General features: G+C 37.2%; 1 long non-coding RNA gene across 1 annotated transcript; it reads left to right on the forward strand.

Annotated features, from left to right (window-relative positions):
• Positions 1–846: 846 nt before the first annotated feature.
• On the forward strand, positions 847–2,267 carry LOC136252295 (uncharacterized). The gene is made up of 3 exons (XR_010699451.1): positions 847–1,670; positions 2,087–2,141; positions 2,200–2,267. It is a non-coding gene; the product is annotated as an uncharacterized lncRNA (long non-coding RNA).
• The last annotated feature ends 9,905 nt before the right edge of the window (positions 2,268–12,172 follow it).

A 12,172-nucleotide genomic window follows, 5' to 3' on the forward strand; every position in this document is an offset into this window, starting at 1 on the left:
AAAATCTCAAGGCGACTTGAAAGTCCCAAGGTGGCTTGAAAGTTTTCTCCAAGTCAGTCTCAAGACGACTTAAAAGAGCTGATAGCTAGCTACTACATTTTTCTTATGCATCTATCAATGTGTTGCCCCACCACTCCCCTCCCCCCCTCCCCTCCCCCCCTCCCCTCAGGCGTAAGTGGGGCTTTACACTGAGGGGGAATTGACACAAAATTGCTGCCCTACTATGGGGCATTTGATGATTGTTCATTAAGCGCCCAAATATTTTTTTGTTGTAACTTTCTATGCTATGTCAAATCCCAAGTAAATCAACGTGATGCAACTGGGGCCAACGGTGGGGATTTGACACAATATAGGTTTGCCCTACTATGGGGCATTTGACATTCAGCTGGGTCAAATCCCCACTATAGCCCCATATATGCCCGAGGGGGGGGGGTGGTGGGGCAATACATTGATAGGTGCCAGCAATCATATCCTCTCACCATGCAAGATCTGCAAGCCACAGTAGACCAGAATTTAGTGCTTTTGAAAGTGCCTGGATCTGATTTTATTCCCTTAGTGACCCTTAGTGTTTTGTATCATGAGTCCAGACTCTTTTTGCTTGAAGGCTTTACAAATGATAACCAACCTTGTATATAGGCGATTCTACAGGGGCATCCCCCCATGAAAAATAAGTTTTCAAAAATCTTGGGGATATTGTGGTAGCTATAGATTAGCATTGTTAGTTTTAGCATTTTTCATGTTTTTAGCACTAGTTTTAAGCCATTTTACGTTTTTTATTATTTTATTTTCCAAAAATGTGCAGCCTCAGTTTGAGGATTAACGCACATATGAAACATGCATACAAAATTTTTTACAATATGATTGATTATGGAATTACTGATTGGTAGGGGAAAGTAATAATAATTTCAGTTGGTACTTAAAAATTTGTAATGATTGTTGTTGGATTAGGTCAGGTGGGAGTGAATTCCACAGTCTAATTGATCTAGGGAAGAATGAATTACTGTACTGATTGGTCCTTGCATAGATATGATGAAATCTTTGATCATGTCCTCTGGTGTTAGAAGTGACAGGGATTAAATCAACTGGGGATATATCAATGAGATTATGAACAATTTTGTAGAGGAGGGTGATACTAGATACTTGTCTGCGGTGTTCTAAGCTGGGAATGTTAAGGTCAATGAGCATGTTAGTTACGCTGCTGAAACGCGAGAAGTCAGCCATAATGAATCTGGCAGATTGCCTCTGTACTCGTTCAAGCCTATCAATGTCTCTTCTTATGTGAGGGGACCAGACAGGATTGGCATATTCTAAGATTGGTCTTATCATGGCATTATAACATTTCAATTTGATTTGAGTTGGGCAGGACTTAAGATTTCTCTGTAGGAATGCTTTGACTGATAGAGCTTTGGATGTGATGTTAGTAATGTGTGTGGACCAAGACAAATCATTGGTGATTGTAACTCCTAAATATTTAGTAGATGAAACTTCTTGGATAGAGATGTCATTAATGGTGTAGTTGTATGTGATCGGATTGTGTTTACGAGTGATTCTCATGAATACACTTTTATCAGGATTAAAAAACATACCAGATCTAGTGCCCCATTGTGATAAGGAGTTGAGATCATTTTGAAGTGATAAACAGTCGGATGTAGAGTGAATAACAGTATAAAGTATGGTATCGTCAGCATACAAGACCAATGTTGGCATTGATTGATAATGGGAGGTCATTAATATAACATAAAAATAATAGAGGGGCTAAGATTGTTCCTTGGGGGACACCCGAGTTAACTGCATGTGACTCACTGGTTGAACCATCAAGAGTTACTTGTTGATGCCTACCGATGAGGAAGTTTTGTAGCCATGCTAGTAGTTCCCCTCTAATACCATAGTAGGATAATTTGTTACATAAACGGTGATGGGGGACTTTATCAAATGCCTTAGATAGATCTAGAAAAATGATATCAATTTGAAAACCAGCGTCAAGAGATTTAGAAATGTTGTTTACGGTAGTAATAAGTTGTGATTCACATGATCTTCTAGGTCGGAAACCATGTTGTTGGTCGCAGAGGATATTTATTGATTCTAGGTGAGAGAAGAGATGAGTGTGAATTAGGCGCTCCATGATCTTGCAGCTGATACTGGTTAGCGATATTGGTCTGTAATTGGATGCAAGTGTTTTGTCTCCTTTTTTGAATACAGGTACAATATTAGCACGTTTCCAGTCCATGGGAAGTTCTCCTTGATGAAGTGATGAATTGATGATCAGAGTTAGTACTGGAGCAATTTCTTGAGAGTTTAATTGTAGTAAATGTGATGGGATTTTGTCTGGTCCTGGTGCTTTATGAGCATCCAAAGTTGTTAGGAGCTGGGAGACATCAGCATAAGTAATGGAAATAGGTTGTATATCAAGATAAGGGCTTTCATCTGGTGTGAGAGTACACTGGGTGTCTTCGGTGGTAAACACTGAGCTAAAATAATCGTTGAGGATATTAGCTTTGTGGGTGGAATCAGTGATGGTATGACCATGTGACAGTGGGGGTATTCCAACGTGATCAAATTTTTGCTTTTTGATATATGACCATAGTTTTTTTGAATTAGCTGTGGAACTGGAGTCAATGAGCTTCGAAAAGTAGTCATTATAGGCTTGATGGCATTCTTTTTGAGCTAAATTTTTGAGAGTTTTATAATATTGCCAGGCGGCAGGTGAGCATGTTCGGCGATACTGAGCATAAGCTCGCTTCTTTCGTCTACAAATTCTTTTAATGTAGGTGGTGATCCATGGTCGGTTTGATGTCTTGTTCGAAGATAACTTGCTAGGAACCAAAGTGTCCAGACAGAAGTGACAAGCAGATTTAAAGTCAGTCCACAACTGGTTGATTGGTGTGTCAGTGGTGTTGGAATGCAGATATTCATTGCTAAAGTCATAAAAGAAGTTTCTTATTAAGCTAGAGTCTGCTCTATTCCACAGGTAAATTTTTCTTCTTGGTTGTTTTTGCACAAAGATACTAATGTTGGATTCAGTCAGTACAGCTTCGTGGTTAGAAATGCCAGCTATAGGTGTACAATAATTAATTAAAGAGGGTCTATTGGTTAAAAAGATATCTAGTGTGTTGCTTAATCTGGTTGGGAAGTCAACAGTCTGAGTGAGTCCAAAAGTATTCACAAAATCCAAAAATGTGCTATTTACTGATAGAGGGTAGTTGGAACCAATTATATTAGAATCAGTCCAGTTTATATCAGGGAGGTTGAAGTCGCCGGCAATCCAGATGATATCATTCTGAGAGGATAAGATAATGCTTTCAAGTGTACTGCATATGGCTTCTATATAGTCAATAGATCGGTTTGGAGGCCTATAGACACAGCAAGCAATTAGTGATTGTGTGTTAGATAACTTTATTTTACAGGTGATTACTTCCTGGGTGCCAGAGTAAGGAATTTCGTGTGAAACTATGGTGTTATGACAGGCTATGAAGACACCACCATAACCATCCTCTCTATCACGTCGATATATATTGAAATTGGGAGGGAATACTTCAGCATTGTGTACAGAAGGAGATAGCCATGATTCACAACCAAAGATTAAGTCAGGATGAATTTTAAAGCCTTATAATTGCAAAAATCTTGCAGCTTCTGGGAGTTGCACCCCCAAACCCCTTTAAAATTCTGCATTACACTACAGTCATACAACAACAATAATATTTATGCTGTACCTCCCTGTATATCTAGAATTTCCAGTGGCCAACCTTGTATAACACCTTCCATAGATTGGTCCATGCGTGTTCCTCATAAACTTGCAAAAGAACCTCCTCCAGCAATGTATGTTGTAATATGGATGAACAATGACAGAATGATCAGTCCTGAGGCAGCAGGCATTTCAGAGCATTGATGATGATGACAAATGTCAATCCCCTTATATTTCCTGGTGTAGTATGTAGTTCTGCAGTTTTAGTAGCAGTAGATTATACATAGCTAGATAAGGATTCAGTTGTTTGTAAGCTGTTGAAATTCTCTAATAGAACAGTCAACGACTTTAATGCTTGCAATGAAATTGAACGTTTTCTTTTCTTACCTCTGCATGCACTGTTATCTCACCATTACTGTTAAACATCTGGCTAGGATCCTAATGTCATCACTTGCTCAAAAGCACTATAGCTATATTATTTTGTTATGAACCGCTTTTCCATTTAAGATCAAAAGCAAACACAATATGTGACCGGGCCTGCGAAAACAGGGCATGTGGGCACAAACTACACCCCATCACTATGCAGGTCGTATCTCAGTATTGGAATAGAACATTTGCATTCTGTAACTTGCATCCTAAAGCCAATTAAATGCTTACTCAGAGATGAAAAATTGCATATCCATAGCATTATGGTACAAAAAGTTATGAGTGAAGAAAGTGTGAAAAAGTAGGCAAAAATCATGTGCCCACATGCCCTATTTTCGCAGGCCCAGTCACATATTATAATTTTGGCAAACAATTGAGCTTGTGGTAATATTATTTGTTTCAAAAACAGAATCACAAAATTGCTTTCAAATTGTACACACTGCACATACAGTAACAAAATTAAAATTCAAAGCTGAGAAAAAGCCTTTTTGGCTGATTGTACTGAACTATTGTGGATATAATCATTTTCAGCTTTACCAAAACTGCATGCATATAGAGCTGAAGTGCTTACATTTGCAGCTATACTTCCACTGCATATTAAAGCTTAAGCCCTCCAGCAAATCTATAGTGTCTGGGGAACTGTGCCCCCAGACCATTTGCCTCCAGAGATTTTATTGTCAATCACACTGATCTTTCTTCTTTTAGAGTTTAGAAAAGAACTGTTCAGAGCACTGTGCTGAAGACTGGCAGTTTTATTCTCATCTTAAAGAGTGCCATGCACAAGCAACACTAGAAAACTTAGATCAACAGTTTTATTGATGCTGATAATGGTAACATAGAGCTTTGTTCATTCCTTGGACTTGTGAACTATTACAGCAAATTACTACCTCGGCCAACCCTGGCTCCCCTGAAGTTGAAATGGCATCAGGGAGAGGAGCCAAAAGAAACAAACCTTTGAAGGAGCCAAAAGTCCAAAGTTTTACTATGTAGCTCATTGCAATCTTGATTGTGAGTTAACACTGTAAAAACGAACTAGTGAACATCACTACTAAATGTATGAACGTCACTACTAATGTCTGCCACGATACTCACTATTTTTGTGTAGTGACGTTCACTACTACTTTTGTAGTGAACGTCACTACATTGACCACCAAGTAGTGACGTTCACTGCAAAAAGTAGTGAACATCACTACTTAAAAGTAGTGAGTATTGTGGCAGAGCAATTTACTACTAAATTTTTACAGTGAAGTGATGCCTTCCTATGTGGGGTAGGAGCTGTTTTGTCACAGAAGTGTCCAAACCATCTGGAGCATCCTGTCACAGAACGTAACATTCGCAGCTGCATGGACAAAGAGGGCTTGGGGGTGAAAATGTGTGGTAACAGTTCGTTTTGGATTTAATGTATACATTATTTCTTGTAATAGGATTTTAAGTGTAAGCCACTAGGACATTAATTGTATTGTTGTTAATTTTACTTAGGTATATAGGTGGTAATTACTTTTGTATGGTACAGTTGCTGTAGTTGCTCTTTTGTGTTGATTATATTATATTTTTGCTAATAATTGTTATCTAGAAGTTGGTTACTACAATGCATAACATGTAGGCTGTGGAAATAGACCTATATCATTAAAGCTCTTGCATGCTTCACATTAAATTTTTGTAGAGCAGAGTACATGTACTCCCTCTCTTAGCATAATCCTAAATATTCCGCAGAACATCAACGTGTAACTTTCACAGGTCTAGCGGTGCATAATCATAGTTACATAAACTTTCTTCCATTTTTTTGGTGTCACCAAAATATTAGGGATGAGCTAGGGCTAAATTTTTAGAAAAATAGGATGGTAAAAGCAATGAACAAAATGTTTGCAAAATAGGTGGATTTTTTGAAAAGTGAAGCATTATAAAGATCAAGATAGTCTAATAGAACAATCACACAAAGTTTTATAGATCAGTTTCTTGTTGTAATATAGGAAGGGCAGTTAGAGATGGAGATATACAATAGAATAGTCATGTAAAATATTCTAATAGAACAGCCACATAATATGCTTGTGAGGTTGAGATGCTGCATTTAATAGTTGTTAATTTACGCTCATAATTTTAGCAAAGTATTGAGCAAAATAGGTCAGAAGAAAAAGAATTGCTAAAGAAAGTGGAAAAGCAGAATATGTTTTCCCTAGCTAATTTAAAATCAGTTTTTATTTAAGAGCATGATAGGTACTTAATATTTTAGGATTTTGGTAGTAAAACTACTTATTGTACTGCGCTTAACCTCAAAATCACAAAACTCTAATATCATTATTTATATACAGTAAAAATGTTTATATCTAAATATACACATATATATACAGATCACATCTTAAAGGCAGCCAGAATAGGGATTCTGAAGCATTTCCTCAAAAGCTTTCTTACCCTATAGCTATCGTGCTAATTGTTTGGTTGAAGTAGAAGGTACAGGTGTATTGTATCTAAACATATATTGGTAGGATAAGAAAAGCAAGGGGATAGGTGATATTCTAATAATAAAACTTAGTACAGGACATGACAGGTCTGAATGCATTCAATTTAGGAGAGTGTCGATCAACCGTTACAGGTAATGTGACCTGAAGGAAGAACATAGTAACTATACATGTGCTGAATCCTCTGCAAAATAATATTATTTGAAAATGACTATTATGTCTTAAAACCTTTAGGTCACAAATTTTTTGAGATCCAAACATTCAATGTTCACAGATGGTGAAAATGGAATGGATATTGGGGTCATGGTCCTCCAAATTTTATTAGCCAGTGCTTGTAACCAAATATAAAATTACTTTAGTAAGAAGCTTTGGTAGCTACTATTTTTTTGTTAATAAATGAGTGCATATTGCTTAGTCAGTCATCTATAAACTTTAGTTCTAGTAGCATTGTCTCCCTTCATGTAACACATCTGCTTTTACATTGGACACAGTTTCTCCAGTGAGAACATGTTCAGCACCTTTTGGTCTTTTATATGATTACATACTTTATCATACACATCTTGCACCATTTGAATGTTTTGTAGCCAGATGCAGCATACTTGCACTATAGTTTCTCACGTTCAAAAGTTGAAACATCTTTAAAGTGAGGATACTTGTTTACCACAATGTAAAGGAGCATTAGCATTGAATACCTTAACATCAAAAAATGTCTTCTGATATTCAGGGCCGATGCCGGACCACTTTTCAGTCACTTGAATTTGCAAAAAGATCGAGATACTCTAATAGAGCAGTCATCACATTATACTCTAATAGAACAGTCATCGTGATAGTCTAATAGAGCATTCATCAATACTCTTATTACACTGGTTCAGTCTGGTTAATCTAAGCCATTACATCCATTTTAATTGTCTTCAAATTACTTTCCAGTGAACCATCTGCATAGAATTGCACAATAGGCTAATTGATAATGCATGTTATGTATTAACAATTACAATCAAAATTGCTTCAGTATCTCAAGAACTAAACTCACTTTGTATCATGAAAGTAAAATTAGCTGCTGGCTATACATTAAATTGAATTAATTGGTATACAGTAGCTCAAAATTACCTGGATATATTCTTGGTGTTAAAAGTAGAAAGAGACCGTGTATGTAAAATAGCTTCCAGATGCCATTCCAGAACATGTATTTTCAAAATTTTTCCCAGGGAGCATGCCCCCAGACTTCCTTAGCTTAGCATGTTAATGCATGCTGTAGCTAGCACACACAAACAAAATTACAGTAGATAATCTGATTTAAATTTCAAATCAATAAAATGTAGTGTGCATGACTATGACCTCCATTGCAGTCCATGGCCTGACCACTCAGAATCTCTGGGCTCCGGCCCTGCTGATATTCACATCTCCATAATCCCACATCTGCACGAGCTCCATCCTCATTATTAGCTGATGCAAATCGAAGGCTCTCACCTGTAAGAGACTGTAATGGAGGTTCAACCCTCATATCACTACACACTTTAGTTAGGACAGCAGCAGTGAAGTCACTCAAATTATTATGTCAGAGAGGGGGAATCCCCTACACTACAGAAATTGCACTATGGCACCCTTTCCTAAATTTATCTTTTGTTGAATGATACTACGATATCTGTAATATAACACATCTCATCTTTCAATAGGAGGTATTTCTAATGTTTTTGTTTGGCACACTATAAGGAGGATACACATAGGTTGAAGTCTCTGATCTACTTAAACACTAACCATAGCAACTGTTGCTAAGCAGTAATAAACTCTGATGTAGTAAGATCTTTTTCATGGCTGCTGCTTAGTAACCATTGCTATGGTACCAAAATAATCTTCAGACGTAGTCACAATTGATAGGTGACAATGTGATATGGATTAGTTACTAATAAAGTGTACGTTGATGCATAGATTGCATTGACAGTGCAATGCAAGCTTGATTGTATGCACACTATTTCATGCAAGTTAATCTTAGTTATCAATTCAGAGATGCCAGCAGTTGGAGACTAAATCCATGCAGGCTTTACAAATTCAAAAGTATTCACTTCATAAAACATCAACAGGAGCTCAGTGTAAGTACAAAGTATTTATTAAGATTGTCCTCAGAGTGTTTGCCTGTTGCTTTGAATAATGTTAATCAGCTTAGGCCCATTATTACATTTAAAGATAAAAAATTACTTTCCGAGATGTATCTTTCCGTACAGTTCATATGCCCAGAAATAATGGATCAAGCCACCTTATACACACTTCTGTAATCCAGAATATTTCTATAATCTGACACTGTTTTATGTACCAAATAGATATTTCTGTGTATATTTACTTCTGACTCCAACACAATTTTCTTGTCCCAATGAGCATTGAATTATAGAGGTTTCACTGTACGATCCAGCACACTTTCCTTATGTATGTTCTATTAGAGTAGTCAACTGTTTTGCAAAATGACCTTAAACATGAATATAACTTATAGTGTGTATAGTATTATATAGTGAGTGTGTAAGTGTGTATAATATTATAGCAAATACACACCTTGTTATAGAAAAAATTGAGTGAACAAAATGTAATGCAAGATGGTTCCAATACTACAGAGGTTTGAACTTGCTTCACCCTTGAATATGTGTTACATATATGCACCCAACCATACGAAATATGATGAGCTATGTATACATCTGTTGAAAAAGTGTGGAGATGGTTCAACTGGCACTGGGACAGGGATCAGGGTAACGTTGAGGCTTCCTGATGGTACAAAAGTGAGGGCAGTAGTAGATGAAAATTGCACCGCCAAGGTTAGCAATCTTTACAACACCCGTATTGCAAATAATAATTATTGCATCATGTTCTATAACATGTAGGCTTTATATGAGATAGCATTTGCAAGAAGTCATTTGACACAGCCTTTCCATATTTATACCATTCTACATTGAAAGTTACTAGCTCCTACAACTTTAATCAGTCAACTACACATTCAGAGATCCTTGCTAGCAATAGAAGAAAGCGAGGATGCTGAAGACCCACTAGTCATTCTAGCACAGGTGTTTATATGAATTCTGTGGAATTAAGTTTAAAACTGATTCATTTCTTAACATAGCAAAAACTGCTTTCAAATTGTGAAGATGAAGCTGTTCAGAGAGGTAGAATACATTTCCCAGTTCTTTGTTACTTATTGACAAGGTTCTGTGTTGTATAACAAAAGCTTACCGCCTTGAATCACTTCAGAGATTCACAGTTGGTGCCACTCACAGTATCACACGTCACCAATTGTTTAGTGATATAATTGAACTGTACAGATCAAGTCCTGCTGTTGCCAAGGAATTTCTGTTCAGAGTAAAATTTACAGATGAAAGAGCAATAGATACAGGAGGAGTCACAAGGGAATCTTTTTCAGCTTTTTGGGAAGCTTTTTTTAAAAATTTATTTATTGATTAGCAAAACCCTTAGGGGTAAAACGCTAATGTACAATTACATTACTAAGAAAATAAGTACGACCTAAATGTGTCTGTGTCAATCTCATGAAGATCAGGATAGGGTAAGGAATTCCATTCTATGGTCGTCTTGGGGAAAAAGGAGTTTCGATAGATTTCTGTTCTTGATTGGTAGTGAAGCAACAATGTTTGATGGAGCTGCACTCCTTTTGCCAGCTCTGCACCACAAGATTGATTCTGCTGCATTTCCAATTCTGGGCAAGATAATGTCACATGGATATTTAGCCTGTGGATTCCTTCCTCTGCGAATTGCATTCCCAGTTATTGCTTCAATTTTACTTGGTCCACTTGTCGTATTACCAGATGCTATCATTCTTGAATCATTTATAGATTATCTTGTAGATTATGAGGGACAAACACTCAGAAGGGCTCTTCAAGATGTTGCATTGATTCCAAGTCTTTCTGAGAAGCTGGTATCTATTTTGAGCAGACATGGATGTCTTGAAGTACCAAAGCCAGACAACCGTAAAGCAATAGTTACAGAAGTTGCCCAATGCAAATTCACTACTAAAGTTTTAGGAGCAACTTATGCCATGAATTCCGGCCTATCAAAAGATGACAAGTGCTTTTGGGCACAGCATTCAGTCGCAGATTTGTACTCTGTATATAAATCCCTTGAAGTATCACATGAAAAAGTAATTGATCAGATAGTTGAACCTGCAGAGATGAATGCAGCCCAAAACAGAGTGTTTGGCTTTTTTTGCAATACATTGGAAATATTTTTAGCTGGATAGGTTGCAATTGTTGCTACGCTTTGTAACTGGTAGTTCTGTCATGCTGCCCAGCCATGTAGATGTTTTGTTCAATACATCCACTGCTTGCCAGCCAATTGCTCATACTTGCGACCCATCTATAGAGTTATCTTCTCTGTGCACTTCCTACACAGCATTCGAACACTGCTTCAACTGTGTTCCTGATAATGAGGACAGTTGGACAATGGACATCAATTAGTAGAAAGTGTAGTAGTTACATAACAACTTTATTAAATGGTGATTTTGAAAAATATGCAGCATAATATTGAATTGTTTTGTCAATATTGTTTTAAAATTATACTGAATTGTTATAGAAATGTTGATTATGGTTTTCATCCCTGCATAATCTGATTGCCAATCGCATACCATAAAGCCTAATGATTATGTGAACCCTATAAATTCTGTGCATCTTATATATACCGTATGACCAGCACTATAATATCTTGCTACTCTCTCTTGCATTTCATAATGGTAGCTTAATACACTGAGAAAACACATAGATGTGGCATGTAAATTGTGGTATATCATTGAGTTAATATTACTCCTTGCTTTAAACCTCCTCTACCACTGTGCCTAGACACATGGTAGATTCTGGAGGATGCAAACACCCAGTCAAATGATTGGGTGGTGGTTTGGTAATTGTACAGGAGGTTCCAGTTGCAGGAAGGCCTATTGAATCAGGCCAGTAAGTGTAAACTGCCTACCCACCAGGAAAGGAACATAATGCTTAGGTGAAAATGGGCTATTTTGGGGATTTATGCTTCATTTATACCAAAAATAGACCAACTTAGAGGGCATACAGCTGTTTAGTTGGACCTTGACCATACTGTCACATTCCTAATTAGAAGAACAAACGGACGACAATTTTGCTATAAATAATTTCTGGGGTAAATTCAATAGAGTCAGATATGAAAGGAACACCAGTTGGGTCTACTGCAGAGGAGGAGGTAGTATCTTCACAGGTAAAAACACTAGAAAAGTAGTCATTAAACATGGTTGTCATTTCAGCATCAGAGCTAGCTGCAGTACCATCAGTATCGTATCCCTCCCCTTCCTTTGATGTCCCAAACTACATGCCCTTTGCTAATGAATTATATAGGCATTCCTCCACAAGTGGAAAAATGAGTTGTGTTGGAACAATAGTAATAGATATCTAATCCAAAAACAGCACTAGCCGTGCTGTACAAAAGGCCCTGTACAAGTGACCAGAGCTATTAGACACAGTATTCATTTGTTTGCCTAGCTTGTGAGGCATTCCAGAGTTTGTCAAATCCTCCTTTTCACCCTGGTATTTTTGGGGCCATGCCTTTATTTTACAGCTTGCAATTGCCTGTTTTTTAGATTAGATATCACTTCATTTTA

This window comes from Dysidea avara, chromosome 4 (genome assembly GCF_963678975.1).
Source record: "Dysidea avara chromosome 4, odDysAvar1.4, whole genome shotgun sequence".
NCBI lineage: Eukaryota > Metazoa > Porifera > Demospongiae > Dictyoceratida > Dysideidae > Dysidea > Dysidea avara.